This window comes from Polypterus senegalus, chromosome 9 (assembly GCF_016835505.1).
Source record: "Polypterus senegalus isolate Bchr_013 chromosome 9, ASM1683550v1, whole genome shotgun sequence".
Lineage (NCBI taxonomy): Eukaryota > Metazoa > Chordata > Cladistia > Polypteriformes > Polypteridae > Polypterus > Polypterus senegalus.
In genome coordinates, this window is record NC_053162.1 from 148,392,288 (window position 1) to 148,406,976 (window position 14,689).

The following is a 14,689-nucleotide window of genomic DNA, read 5'->3' on the forward strand; positions in this document are numbered from 1 at the left end:
AATGAGTTACATTTACTCCGTTACGTTTACTTGAGTAAATTAACTTGTAAAATTGTACTACTAAGAGTAGTTTTACTGGACCATACATTTTATTTTTACTTGAGTACATTTGTGAAGAAGAAATGCTACTCTTACTCTGCTACATTGGGCAACACTGAAATCATTACTTTTTTTCCATTAGATACGCTATATTTTTGCCAGAGAGAAGCCGCCAATGGATCTACTGCATGACTGTTTCACCAATCAGATTTAGCAACAATAATCACAAGACTCCGTTTCACCAATCAGACGTAGCAACAATAATCACATGGCTCCATTTCACAAATCAGACGTAGCCATGCAGTCACATGACCACACACAAACTGTGGCGGCATAGCGGCACAAACTCCTCACAGACAGCAGACAGGGAAAGAAAGAATACAAGTGGAACCTCAGTTTGTGAGCATAATTTGTTCCGGAAACGTGCTCGCAATCCAATGCACTCATATATCAAATCGAATTTCCCCATAAGAAATAATGGAAACTCAGATGATTCATTCCACAACCCAAAACTATTCATATAAAAACGATTAATACAAAATATAAAGTAAAAATACATAAAACAAATTAACCTATACTTTACCTTTGAAAAGAATCATGGCTGGTGTGAGTGAGTTTCTAAACTCTTGTGGGATTTCACCCAACGGGACGACATGCGGAAGAACGTCCTGAAGCAACCGCTGGCACCCAGTGCTGTAGAAGTTAGCCGTAAAAGCGAATCCGAAAACATTGCGGTCATGCTATAAGCACCTGCCGTTGATGGGTGATACAAGGAACAAGGAACATTATAAATGCGCTTGGCACAGTATTACTTGGCCACTAACCTAGGCATGATCCTGCCTGACTGCTGTGTCTGTGTATAGGAGAGTGGCAGATCCTGCTACAATAAATAACCTCGCTGTTCCTGTGTCGCTAAAGTATTGAGACTCAGCTTCGTGTTTTGGGGTGCAGACGGGGACTCACACGTCACAGCACACACATGTGTTCACAATGCTGTAGTAAACAGTATACACTCGTACGGATGTTGACTATATAAGTGAGGCACACCGAGTGACGATTGCCCACAATCCTGAAGCGGCAGAGAGAAGAACCATCAGCTCAGTTGTGATCACGTGTCGCTCGACAGACAAAGCGTATATGGTGTGAGACATGCCCGGACACCATCAGACAGACACCGCATCTTTATAAAAAGTTCTTTTATTTTTTCCTTCATTCTTAACACTACTCAGTCCTGCACAGTCCACTGGGCTTTCTTGCCCCAATCACCTTGATACCAGGCATCTCTCACTCTGTCCCTTGGACCACCTTTCCTCTGTCTCTCCGTGGGAGCCTTGTCCTGCTCCCACTCCTGACTCTAGCTCCCCGACTGTAGGAAGGCGGGCCCTTTTATCTTCACCCGGATGTGCTCCAGGTGCTCCCTCTGACATCACTTCCTGGTGTGGCGGAACAGCACTCCGGGCGACCCTGGAGGGATTCTCCTCCATCTTCCCGGGTGTGGCGGAAGTAAATCCATCCTGGACCTCCTAAGACTCAGGGCGCCCCCTGGCGGTGGCCACAGGTTAAAATAGGCATAAGCCTCCTTGTTCCTCTCCTGTGGTCCTCCTCTGTTCCAGGGCGGTTGCCCCCTTATGGCCCGGAGGACGTATGTGCCACCTTCCGGTCCTTCCAGGTGTCCCGGCATGGTCGCAGCCCCAGCAACTTGCCACATTGCCCCACCGCCAGCAAAGACACGTCGGTCGAAGCGACTAGTCCTACAAAGACAGCTCATCCTCAAAGCGGGTCCCACAGCTCGCCCAGGGTCCGGTCCTTTTTGACTCCCGGTCTGAGGTTTTTGTGCCCCTTCGGGTTGAGCCACTCAGCCCTCAGTAGCCTCCGTCAGCTGTGGCAGCACCCCATCGGCAGTGAAGTGTCCTCTGTTGAAGCGGCCCGTCCGGCAAGGGCAGGTTCCCAACGGAGCAGGCCCTAGTGTGTGTCCGGGGTCCGGTCCTGTAATTAAAACAGAGAGAGGTGCAGAAGCGCTGCCTGGACGCCACCACCTGACATCCATCTGTACTGCGAAGTGGCAGCGTTCCCCCCTCCGACCGGCACTCTGCAACTTGCCTTTTCGGCACCCCCTCCGCGGGTTCCGAGCCTGTCTGACCGTAACCGACGGGTCCGCTCGCTCTTGCGTCTCCTCCACTGACTCAGAGGCTTCCCTCTGCACATGCAGAGGCAGGCCCGTATCCATATGTAAGCTCATAGGCTCTCGTTTCACCTTGTGGGAAGCCCCGGTTTCATTCCTCGGGTTTCCCCCTTTTTTTCTGGAATGCTCTGACGGTTTGAATCTCTCCACAGGAAAAGAAGAGACCCCTTTCTCCCTGCACCCATGTGGATCGACATACAGCTGATGCTGGTGCCAGCGGTGGGGCAGTAGGACCCACGGCACTCATCAGCCAGCATCTAGGCAACACCCCTCCCAGGCGATCAGCCCTTCTCGTCGCCTCCACTGTTGGAGTCGCAGCTACTTGTTCTCAGGAACTGCATGATACCGGGAAACAGTTGCTCGCTTGTCCTTTTTTATTTATGAGCCTGATTGAAAGAAATAATGATAATCAAATCCTTGATGACAGCAACATTCAATAACACTCACAAAACAATTACTGTATATTGACAATCATGTTACGTTATTTTTAAAATGTTCCCTTTTCTTTTTCATAACTTCTACTTCTCCACTGCGGTACACGGGTATATATATATATAAATGTATATATATACCCCGATCTACAATACATATTTTAGCATAGACAAGCCACACACTGTGGCGCAATTGTAGAGTCTTCGCCTCTAACGCCGACATTCGAGGTTCGATTCCCGAGAGGGGGTGTACTGACTATGTACGCGCCTACCTGATTCATTTTACCTTCGCATCTCCTTGGTTTGGGACGTATGAAAAAATATTAGGTTAACGCAGAATCATGTTACGTTATTTTTAAAATTTTCCCTTTCTTAGCACAAGCACAGCTGAGAAGCTTCGATGCATGTACTCCATAACGCGTTAAAAAATAACGCATTTAATCACACTTTCAATTCCAAGCAAACGGGAACTTTTGTCAATGCATGATTTCCTGGTACATCCATTACACTGATACACACAACACAGCTACAAAAATGTTAGAGTCGGAATAAAGCGCGTTCCTACGACTGATCATTTCGACTACCCAGTAAGCCTTGATAAAAGCATGGTTTTGTGCACACTGAAAAGCAAGCAAAATTAGATGCATTACAGAAAGCGGACTTTGTGGCTCTTACTGGGGATCATTGGACTTCCGTGACCGTTAGTAATTCTAAATACATCTAATTACAAAATGTTCAATGATCACACTGTTTTAGCCTAATGTACAAAATAATTTTCGCTAATGTTACTCAGAGTTTAAAGAGTAAGCTGGTCAAATTACCTTTTATGTTTCTGACTTATTTTTTTAAGAAGAAAACTGCACTTTATGTTGAAATTTTGGTTATTATTATTTAAAGACAATACTATTCTGAAAATGTACTTAAAGTACTTACACTACCACTTTATTTTTAAGTCTGCCCAATTTTAACCAGGGATGATATTTTTGTTTCTGTTTTGAATTCAAATGCAGTTTAAAAGCTTTTTTTTCAGAAATTAAAAGAGCTTGAGTTTACAATATTCATGTCCATGTCTATTATTTGATTCTGTCGCCCACTAAAACCGTTTTAAATAAAAAAAAAAATATTTGCGATTTGGGGCAAATTTACGTGTCTTGATTACATACGATTAATCAAGATTAATTCTTACACAGCCTCTAATTAATTGGATTAATTTTTTTAATCGAGTCCCACCCCTAATATATATATATGTAGATTTGTATATATATGTGTATATACAGTATATATGTAGATATGTATATGTTGTATATACAGTATGTATATATGTGTGTGTGTATATATATATTTATATATATGTTTATATGTATATATATGTTTATATATGTGTCTGTGTGTGTATATATATATATATATATGCCAGCAACACTCATGACAATGACAAAACAATTACATTGTCAATCATGTTACGTTATTATTAAAATGTTTCCTTTTCTTTTTACTTCTCCGCTGCCAATCGCAGGTATTTTGCTATATATATATATAATATAAATAGATAGATATGACAACAACACTCATATCAATGACAAAACAATTACATTAACAATCATCTTACGTTATTTTTAAAATGTTTGCTTTTCTTTTTCATAACTTCTTTAACACACTACTTCTCCGCTGCGAAGCGCGGGTATTCTGCTAGTTGTATATAACTTATCCCCATCTTCCCTTCTATATCTATAACCTCAGGCAATTTGATGTAGTAAAAAGACAAGCAGGAGTTAAGTTACACATAAAATAATGTATTATTGATAATATTCATAAATTATAACAATATGCAAAGTACATTTGAATATTGGCAACCATATAACCTGATTAAATGGTAATGTGTAGCGCAGGTGGCACACAGACTTGTAGTTACTTAAAATGTCTCTAGGTAAGGCATCATTGGTGCTCAGCTTTCAGCCAACTTGTCTGTTCAATATGGCAGCCAAGCTGTGCTCTCCATTGTGTTGTCTTCTTCATCAGATGTTAGTAGCAGAGATACTTCTTCATCATATGTTGGTTAGCAAGCGAGAGAGGTACTTCTTCATCATCACAGGTTAGCAAGAGAGAGATAAAGCAAGCACATTTTTTTTCTGTCCAACCCCTACAGCCAATAGGACATCATGGTACTTAATGGCCTCTGAGGCAAGCTAATTCCAAACAGCCATACCTCAGAGCAATGGGGGAAATAGAACATCTTAATATCTGCCCCCAAACCATATGTTAAACATCCTGTGGGGGGGTTGGGTTGAAAGACTTTAGCAGAGAAATACTTGCCAAACTGGTTTACGACATCCTCTCCAAACTCAGTCGTGTGTGTGGGGGGGTTTGGAAAGGGGGGTTTCTACACTAAATTACATTGCTTTGCCTAAATTACAAATAAAGACATACAAAATATGTATCAAGTTATATGTAAAATCTCACATCACAGAGAGGTACAGTGGATTCAGAAAGTGCTCAAACACCTTCAATTTCTACATACTTTATTGTATCTATACTAATAAAAGGCAAAGCCCTCACTCACTCACTCACTCACTCACTCACTCACTCACTCACTCACTGACTCACTCACTCACTGACTCATCACTAATTCTCCAACTTCCCGTGTGGGTGGAAGGCTGAAATTTGGCAGGTTCATTCCTTACAGCTTCCTTACAAAAGTTGGGCAGGTTTTATATCGAAATTCTACGCGTAATGGTCATAACTGGAAGCACTTTTTCTCCATTTACTGTAATGGAGATGAGCTTGAACGCCGTGGGGGCGGAGTTTCGTGTGACATCATCACGCCTCCCACGTAATCACGCAGCACATAGAAAATCAGGAAGACCTCAAAAAAGTGCTGAAGAAAACATGCATTATATAATTGAGAAGGCAGCGAAACAATAAGAAGCGAGCGAGTGACATATACAACCATATTCATGAGTTCTGCTACTTCGGAAACAAAGCATGATGTAAACCTACACTTTAAATTAAGTTCATAGACAGGCTGCCGCTGGCGTTTGTAATTTAGTGCCTGCCCATATAAGGCCGTCCGTCAGCGGCAATCCAATAGCAAACTCCACTAAATATTCACGGGTGAAGGACTGTGTTTATGGAGAGGAAGATGAGATGGTCAGGGTGGTGTTTGACACAAACTCAGCGAAACTGCGAGAGAAAGTTTTAAGTGCCAGGACTAAGGTAACATTAAATACAGCCATGGACATAGCACGAGATGGCACCAGCACAGCTGGGAAACTTCGATGCATGTACACCGGCGGCTCACGTGAACTGGCGCAGTGCACAGATAAAAGCAACAGTTCCAAAGGCTGAACAAAACCGAATTACACAATTGAAAAGGCAGCAAAAAATATGAAGCGTCTGATAAGCATATTCATAAATCCAGCTACTGCGGAAACAAAGCACACGGTGGAAAAAGTCAATGTCCGCTAAAGGAAGACAGTGTAAAAAAACCGTGCATGCAGTGTGTCAGGTCTCAGATAAAGAAGACGACGAGCTGTTTATTGATGCAGTAAGAAACGAATCGATGAAAGAAACCTGTCATCTTTACAGCGATTGACAAACACGGAATGTAACTTGAACACAACACATCCTACAAATACGAGCCTGATTGAAAGAAATAATGATAATCAAATCCTTGATGACAGCAACACTCAGTAACACTCACAAAACAAATACTGTATATTGACAGTCATGTTACGTTATTTTTAAAATGTTCCCTTTTCTTTTTCTAGCTTTTTTAACACACTACTTCTCCGCTGCGATACGCGGGTATATATATATATATGTATATATATATTCCGATCTACATACTCGAATAATGGATACTTTATTCGCCATCAATGATTGTTTTGGTAAAGCCATACTCAGTGTATTCATTAGATGAGCGGTAAAAAGTAAGAGCGAGGGAGGATGCAGGCTGTAGTGCGCGTCAACTCTATCTGAATTGCGATCACATTTCAAAAATATATCTTTTCAAGTTCTATTTAGTCCATATTTGTCAAACTCAAGGGCCACGGGCCACATCCGCCGGCGTGTAATTATATCCGCCCGAGATCATTTTATATTCTGTATTACTGTTATTAATGGCCCAGGTATATGAAGCGCTGGTAACACAATAAACTACAGATCCCATAATGCAGCGCTTCAGCTGCCTTGCCAACACTTATTGCGAAGCTAGCTCACGCGATGCTGGAGAGAAAAGTTCATTCTGAAAATAGAGCCTTTAAAAACAGATGGGAGGCTGAGTATATGTTTACTGAACCCGTGTGTCTCATTTGTGGAGCTAATGTGGCTGTAATTACAGAATTTAATCTAAGACGGCACTATGAGACAAAACATCAGGGTAACCTGAATGCAATGCAGAAGATACAGAAAGCAGAATAATTAAATAAGAATCTGACACTTCAGCGGACGTTTTACCGTGCACAATCACAAAGTGATTTCAAGTGAAGCTGCTTTTATGGGAGACACAAATGCACCAGTGCAACTTTCCCTCTTTCCCTGTTGCCAAGTAATGTTAAACCAAGTCGTCACTACGGTGTTCCCAAATACGCACTTTGCTGATAAACTGAGCGCACAGAGTTTGCACGGCGCTTTGGTGACTTTGAAGAACAAAAAGTCCGTCTACATGCGGCTCGAACCTTGTGCATGTTTGGTAGCACATATCTGTGTGAGAAGCTCTTCTCAGTGATAAAGACTAACAAAACAGCACACAGGAGTCGCCTCACTGATGAGCACCTGCAATCCATCCTGAGAATCTCCACAACACAGAACCTCACAGCAAACAGGAAAGAACTTGTGGCCAAAAAAAGATGCCAGGCGTACAGCTCTAAAATGACATATGAGCAAAGACAACTGAATGATTTGATTTGTTATTGCTGAAAGGAACACATTTTATTTATATTTCCAGGTTTTGTTATGCAGCATGTTCATATTTGAATTTGTATAATTTTGACAGGATATATTTTTATGGAGAGCAAAATCTTTTGGGATATTTAAAATCTAAGTTTATTTTTTATATAAAATTACATAAGAGTAAAGAAATTTGAATGTTTGTTCTTTTAATGTTTACTTTATTTCTAACTTGTATAATTTAGACAGGATATATTTTTATGGAGAGCAAAATATTATAAGTTGTTTAAGGTTTGAGTTGATTTATTCAGGAATAATATTCCTGTCTGTTTTTACCATTCCTACCAAAGATATTTCTGTCGACTAAATAAAAATTCCTTCTATTTAAAATTTAAATAGAACTTGAACAAATCGATAGTTCATAATATCCACGCAGACTTGCATAAGAGCGGAGTTATCCGTTTTAACAAGCAGCGTATTGCACTGATCTGAAATAGCTGTGTGTGTATATATGTAGATATATATGTATATGTATATATGTTTATATATGTGTGTGTGTGTGTATGTATATATATATGTATTTGTGTGTATATATGTGTGTGTGTGTGTATTTATGTGTGTATGTATTTGTATGTGTATATATGTAGATATATATGTATGTATATATGTGTATATGTATAGATATGTATATATATATGTTTATGTGTGTGTGTAAATATATATATATGACAACAACACTCATCACTCATAACAGTGACAAAACAATTACATTGACAATCATGTTACGTTATTTTCAAAATGTTTCCTTTTCTTTTTCATTGCTTCTTTAACACACTACTTCTCCGCTGCGAAGCGCGGGTATTTTGCTAGTTGTAGATAAATGTGCCTATCTATTTACACTCAATAATCCCTAACAACAAAATAACAAATTTGTAAAACTGAAAATGTTCATGTATACAAATACTCAGACTCTTTGCTATGGCACTCCAGATTGTGGTCAGGTGCATCTTGTTTGCTTTTATTCTTTTTGAGGTGTGCCTAGATCTTGACTGGAATCCACGTATGGCAAATTAAACTGATTGGACATAAAGGCACACGTCTGTGTATATAAGGTCTCCCAATTCACACTGCTTGTCAGGTCAAAAAATAAGGGATGAAGACCTTTCTGTAGACCTCCACTTAAAAAAGGGCAAGGGTATAAATCCATTTGTAAAGCTTTAAGTGTCCCCAGGAGTTGCCTCAATAATTGTACAAATGAAGAGGTTTGCATTGCCAGAACATTTGCTAGGAATGTTTGTCCAGCCAAAATGAGTAACAAAGCAAGAAGGGCCATTGTCAGGGAGGTGACCAGGAACCTAGAAGTCCAATCTCTATGTCTGGCAAAGAGCAGGCACTGCTCATCACTTGCACTGAAGCATGGTGGTGGTATCATCATGCTAAGGGAGTGCGTCTCAGTGGCAGGGAAAGGAAGACTGGTTAGAATGGAGGGAAAGAAGAATGCAGTCAAATACAGAGATTCTTGAAGAAAACCTGCTCCAGTGAGAAAACCGATGAGATCAGGTGAGAAAACCTCAGACTGCGGTGACGGTTTACCTTTCTGCACGACGATGTCCCAAAGCACAGATGCAAGACAATGCTGGAGTGGCTTCAAGACAAATCTCTGACTGTCCTTGAATGTTCCAGACAAAGCCCAGATTTAAACCAAAAACAGGTGTCAGGAAATCTGAAGATGCCAGTTTACAGTCACTTTCCATCCAAACTACAGGAACTTTAGAGATTCTTCCAGATAGAAAGGCATACATTTTTTTTACGTTCTCTTCTAATCTTGGAGCAACTAAGCATTTCAATACATAGTGCACTGTGTGTATAATTGCATGTGACAAATAAAAATGGATTTGTGTTATTTCTTATGTTTCCTCAAGGGACTGTTCCTTGCCTTAATTATACTTCCCTTTTTATAATCATTTGTTCTGTTTTTGAATGATTATTTTTCATGTGTCTTTTGGTATTACATATTTTTGTTAATATTGTTATATAAACCATAAACGTATGGTTTGAGAAGTCACTTTTCATGTATAAGTAGGAGGAAATGCCTCACTTTCAGTAATTTTACTTTCCTTCTGCAGGTTGGTGTTCTGAGTAGTTAAGGGCATATATTTGGATCGCTTACCAGGGTTAATCTTCAAGAGAGTATGTGGCTGGTGAAGTGATACAACTGTGACAACTTCTCAGTGTAGCTGTGGGCCAGCAGTGTAAAGTCGTGATGTGTTAAAATGGTCGCAGGTACAGCAGAAGATGCAGTGCGGACGCAGTATTTTTTTGGAGGGGTGTGTGTGCTAATGTACTTTAATTTGAAGTGTTGTTCATGCATATGAGGAAAGGATACAAGCCAGAATAAAGAATTTTTACAAGTTCTTTCTTGGGGGTAATTAAAATTTCAATATCACAAATTTCTGATGTTTATGTTTTTCAAATATCTCCTTCCTTTTCATATCCATCATAACTATAGGTCTGTTTTGTAAAATCAGATTGAAGATGATCTATTATTTCAGAACTCTGAAGAGACAGCATTTGTTCTGTTGCGTTTAAGGTGCTTCACATACAGTAAGTGATCAGTCTCTGAAGTTGTGTATTTCTGTGTACTAATCTGGTGTTAGCCATTGTAACTGACTTATTTTGACTGCAGGTATTACTTGTAACTGAATCTGTACTACAGTATCACTGAGAAATGTGTTGTATAAGCTTTCACAACGTTTACAACATTTTTTAGTCGTTAAAGCTGGTGATCATTACTTTGGCTGCAAAAAAGCAACAAACTTTATAAATTTAGTGTTTGCAGATTTATTTTCCGTAATGTAGTGCACTGCAACCCTGCTAACTGCACTGATAATATATTACATTTCATATCATTTGAAAGGATTTCCTTCAAAGTGTTACGAGCTTAAACACATGAACTGTTGGCCAATATGGACATTTTGATAGACTACCTAGAGTAAATTTTATTTTGGAATGAACATATGGAACAGCTTATCTTCTCACCATTGATGCTTTGGCACAGGGACAGACAGAGTAACTTTGTTTTTTTTTTCACTTGCCACAACTGTTGTTGGTACTGCCTGATAACCCTGTTTTTTCTTCCATATGCTAAAAATACAAAGGTTAGATTATCTAGTCACTCTAACTGAGTAAGTGTGGATGTGTGGGAGTGTGGTGCTCCATCTGAAGGCTGGTTCCTACCTTGTGCCAGACAAAAAAAAACCAAAATACAGCTATATTCATTACAAAACAGGATAAATTCAATGCATACTTTTCCCTGTTGTGGCAGTGTCTGACATTTTGTTAGAAAATGTTTACTGCCTTGCCCTCATTTCAACTCATTCAAATGCAAGACACTACAATTAAAAACAATCACAACTGTCAACGTTTTGGTTATATCACTGTGCTCTGAAAACTTGAACAAATCAGGTATTTTTATATTTTCACTTGTTCTATGATGGGATTAACAATAGGAATAACAAAAGCCATTTCTGTCTTAAAAGACAAGCAAGATTTTCTCATTTTATTAAACCATGTGGGTTTTTTAAATAGCGGACATGATTCCCACGATCAATGAAAGCCCTAATAAGCACACTTATTCAAAGGCATACAAAATGAAAAGTTACAGTTATGTCTAGTAGAAGGATTACTAAATAAAAAAAAATAAAAATAGGCATACTAAAAACAATCAAGCATCTCAATTGTAATCTACACTCAGCCATGTGAATAGCTTTGTGTTTACTGCTATCAACATCGTGAATTCAAATCCCAGGCTGGGTACCTCTGTGAAGTTTCCATGTTCTCCTCATGTCTGTATTGATTTTCTCAGGGCCTTCCAGTTTTCTTCAGATGCCAAAGAATTGAATGTAGAGGAATTGGCAATACCAATTCAGCTCTGTGTAAGTATGTGTGCCCTTTGATTCATATTATTTTGTGACTGATTAGTTTTCTAAATGCTTCATTTAACTCTTTAGGACTCTCTCCATTTTCATTAGACTATTATCATGCACTCGAGACACTATCTTTAAAGTGTTTGATGTACTACCAAGAAAACTTTAGCAAAGGTCTTTTTCTTTATTACAAATGTAGAAAAAGGTCATTCACATCATATCTACTGCCTAAGACAAAGGAATGCCCAGCTCTTATCATATTCACAAGTGACACTTTCTCCATCACCTTTCTGGCCTTTTAACTGCAGGCTTACTCCACAAATCTGTGAAATACAGAGTGCCACTGTTTAACTCTTTCAGGGCTAATTATTTTTTCATTTTTCTCCCAGGTCTGAATATTGTTCCCCAAAACATTAAACATTAGCTTTCTTAGATCATCTGTAACACGGCTTACTACATACCTGTTTGTCTAACCATTTATATTCTGAAAGGCACTTCCCAGAAAGGAAACAGCTACCTGCCTTTTGTTTTTGATTTCCACATCACTTGCATCAAAATCGGAGTTTGATAAGTCTGTCTGACATAGCAATAATATGCATAAAGCAAAAAAAAAAATTAATAAAGCCCAAAGAGTATTTTGCTTTGCACAATCGCTTTGCTTTTTTGTTCGACATCAATGCCATTCTAGATGTTGTTCACTCTACGCTCCTCATACACACACACACACAGGGATTCGATGTCAAGTCAATGAGTCTAACAGTCCTCCTAGCAAAGGTGGTCTACCGTAACGTGATGGCGAGTTTTGTCCACGTCTACAGCTGATTATTACCCTCTACCCCTGGATGTTAACTAAAGTCAACATCCAACCTCAACCTCAAAAGTTGACATTAGCCCTAAAAGAGTGAAATAGATTGCTGAAAAGGATAGCATTGGGAGATTTCTTTTTTTCAGGGTAGTCCTTGAATAAGTGAAACCACAAATAGCAAGGAATGGTTGCATTTTGTATATGAAGTATACAGTAAACACACATAAGATGAAAAAGGATTCTAACAACAATGTCTTGCAGTAGACACGTTACGACCTGTAGCTGCACTGTTCTACTAGGTGAATTAAGATGGGTATTTGTAGCTATTAAATGTAAAATATCATCAAATGTTTCTATAATTAAGTCCCGATTAAAGTGAAAACCATTTTTACGTAAGTCATCTGCATCTAGTCAATAATTACTTGTCAGTCTGTCAGTGAGTAAATCCAGGACATCTAGCTTTATATGCAGATATAAATAGTATATACGTTAAATATATATAGACAGACTGTTATCGAATTTATATTAACGTACTGTGAAATGTATAATCTTAAATCACATTAATTGGCTCTTTCCTGTTCATCCATCGTCACTTTGCTTTACCTTTCACTAAGAGAAGTAATCATCCTGAAAAATGAATTAATTGCACCTAGGAAACACAAAAGGCACACATTGATAATTGTTTCTTCTTGCTAATCTACATAACAATTATAATTTTTTAGAAGTTATTTTTTTATTGTTCTTATGATAAAAATTTCCAAAATGTTTATTGTAATTCCAAGATGAACACATTGTGAATAATATTATGTATTTATAGTGTGCTTTTCACTCATTATTTTAGTTATTTGTTTTCTGTAGGATTTATTTTTATCATTACAGTGACAATGTCCACCACCATTTTGTTTTTTTTTGTGTGTATGGCCATATTATATATTTGTTTCTATGCATTCAAACAAAAGCTTTCTTTGAGGTTTGGTTGCTGAATCTGCTGTGAATCTTTGACTATAAATCTCTCTCAGTCCTACAGATTTGTTTGCTGGCTTGATTAAGTGAGTCTGACATTCAACTAACAGAAACCTTTTTCTTTTATCTTTCATTTCCACATTTCAGCCTCAGACATTTCAAGACTGTTCTTAATTTTAAATATGTAAAAATTTGAAATGTACACACTAAAGAATAATTTTTAGTATTATTATGTTTTGAAAAAAAAATTCAATGAATATAAAACATGAAAAAATGTGAAGACTGTGATGGACTGGTATTCTATCCTCAAAGATTTTCTGACTCACACCTAATAATTATCCTTTATTGGAAAAATAGTTTAAGACAATACCAAATTTGTGGAAGAAATTGGTCCCCCTAGGACCTCTTTGAGTCAAAAATCATACAGAAGAAAACATCTTTAATTACTTTTTGCAAAGAGGCAGTGCCTCCTTTCAGTAAGCTACTTAGAGATTCTCCCCGAACAAAGGATTCACATATTTTTATATCTTTTAGGACTGATTTATGATTAAACAACTTTGACATATAAAATAGTTGGTTAGTACAATGCTTACACCTTTTATGACTTAACGTTTCCAGGCATATGGGACTCTAAAGTTACCGTATTCTAGGTTTCCCCCCATACTAGTAACCAGAATCTAAGCTTTCCCCCCATACCAAGTTCTGTTATCGAGGATAACCCACACCAAGCTCAAACTTGCTGCGCCCATTTCCCTTTGCGCAATAACTCACTTGCAGAGTATTAGCTTGTATGCTTAGGTGGCTTAGTTATCCTAATAGACCTTTTAATGCCATTGATTAATACTGTTCAGCTTAAAGCATATATGACCAATCCCACATGCACCTCTTTTGAGCATTGCACCCATATGTTTCTTCATATTCAGAATATTTGCATGGGGGAGCAGGGAGAACAAGAACCTAAATCCCACTATGTCTTGAAGTTCACCTGGGTTTTTCTAGTTTAACTCTGTTCCTTATTGTATCAATCATGTGTGTTACATTGGTACTAATTACAGTTTTTTATTCTATAAATCTTAGAGCTGTGCCCCATAACCTCTAAGTAAAATGATAGAACATTGCCAACAAATGCTTGATCAATGTCATTTTTTTCTGTGTTAAAAGTAATTATTTCATTTCCTTCTTAACCGATAAACATTTGCTTGGTTAAAATTTACGTAGTCCTGTATTTTCCTTTGCAATCAAACCATTTAATATTACTGTTGGTAGCAGGCAGCACAAGTATTTAGTTCAATAACTTCAAATAGTCACTAGCTTATGTCACCAATAGCATGTACAACAATGACTAGAATTTAAACAAACAACTATGCTCGCATCCTCATGTTCATATCCACAAGGTCACCCCATTTCACATCCAGCTGTGGTCCAATTTTAAAGTATGCAGTTATCTTGCTGACAG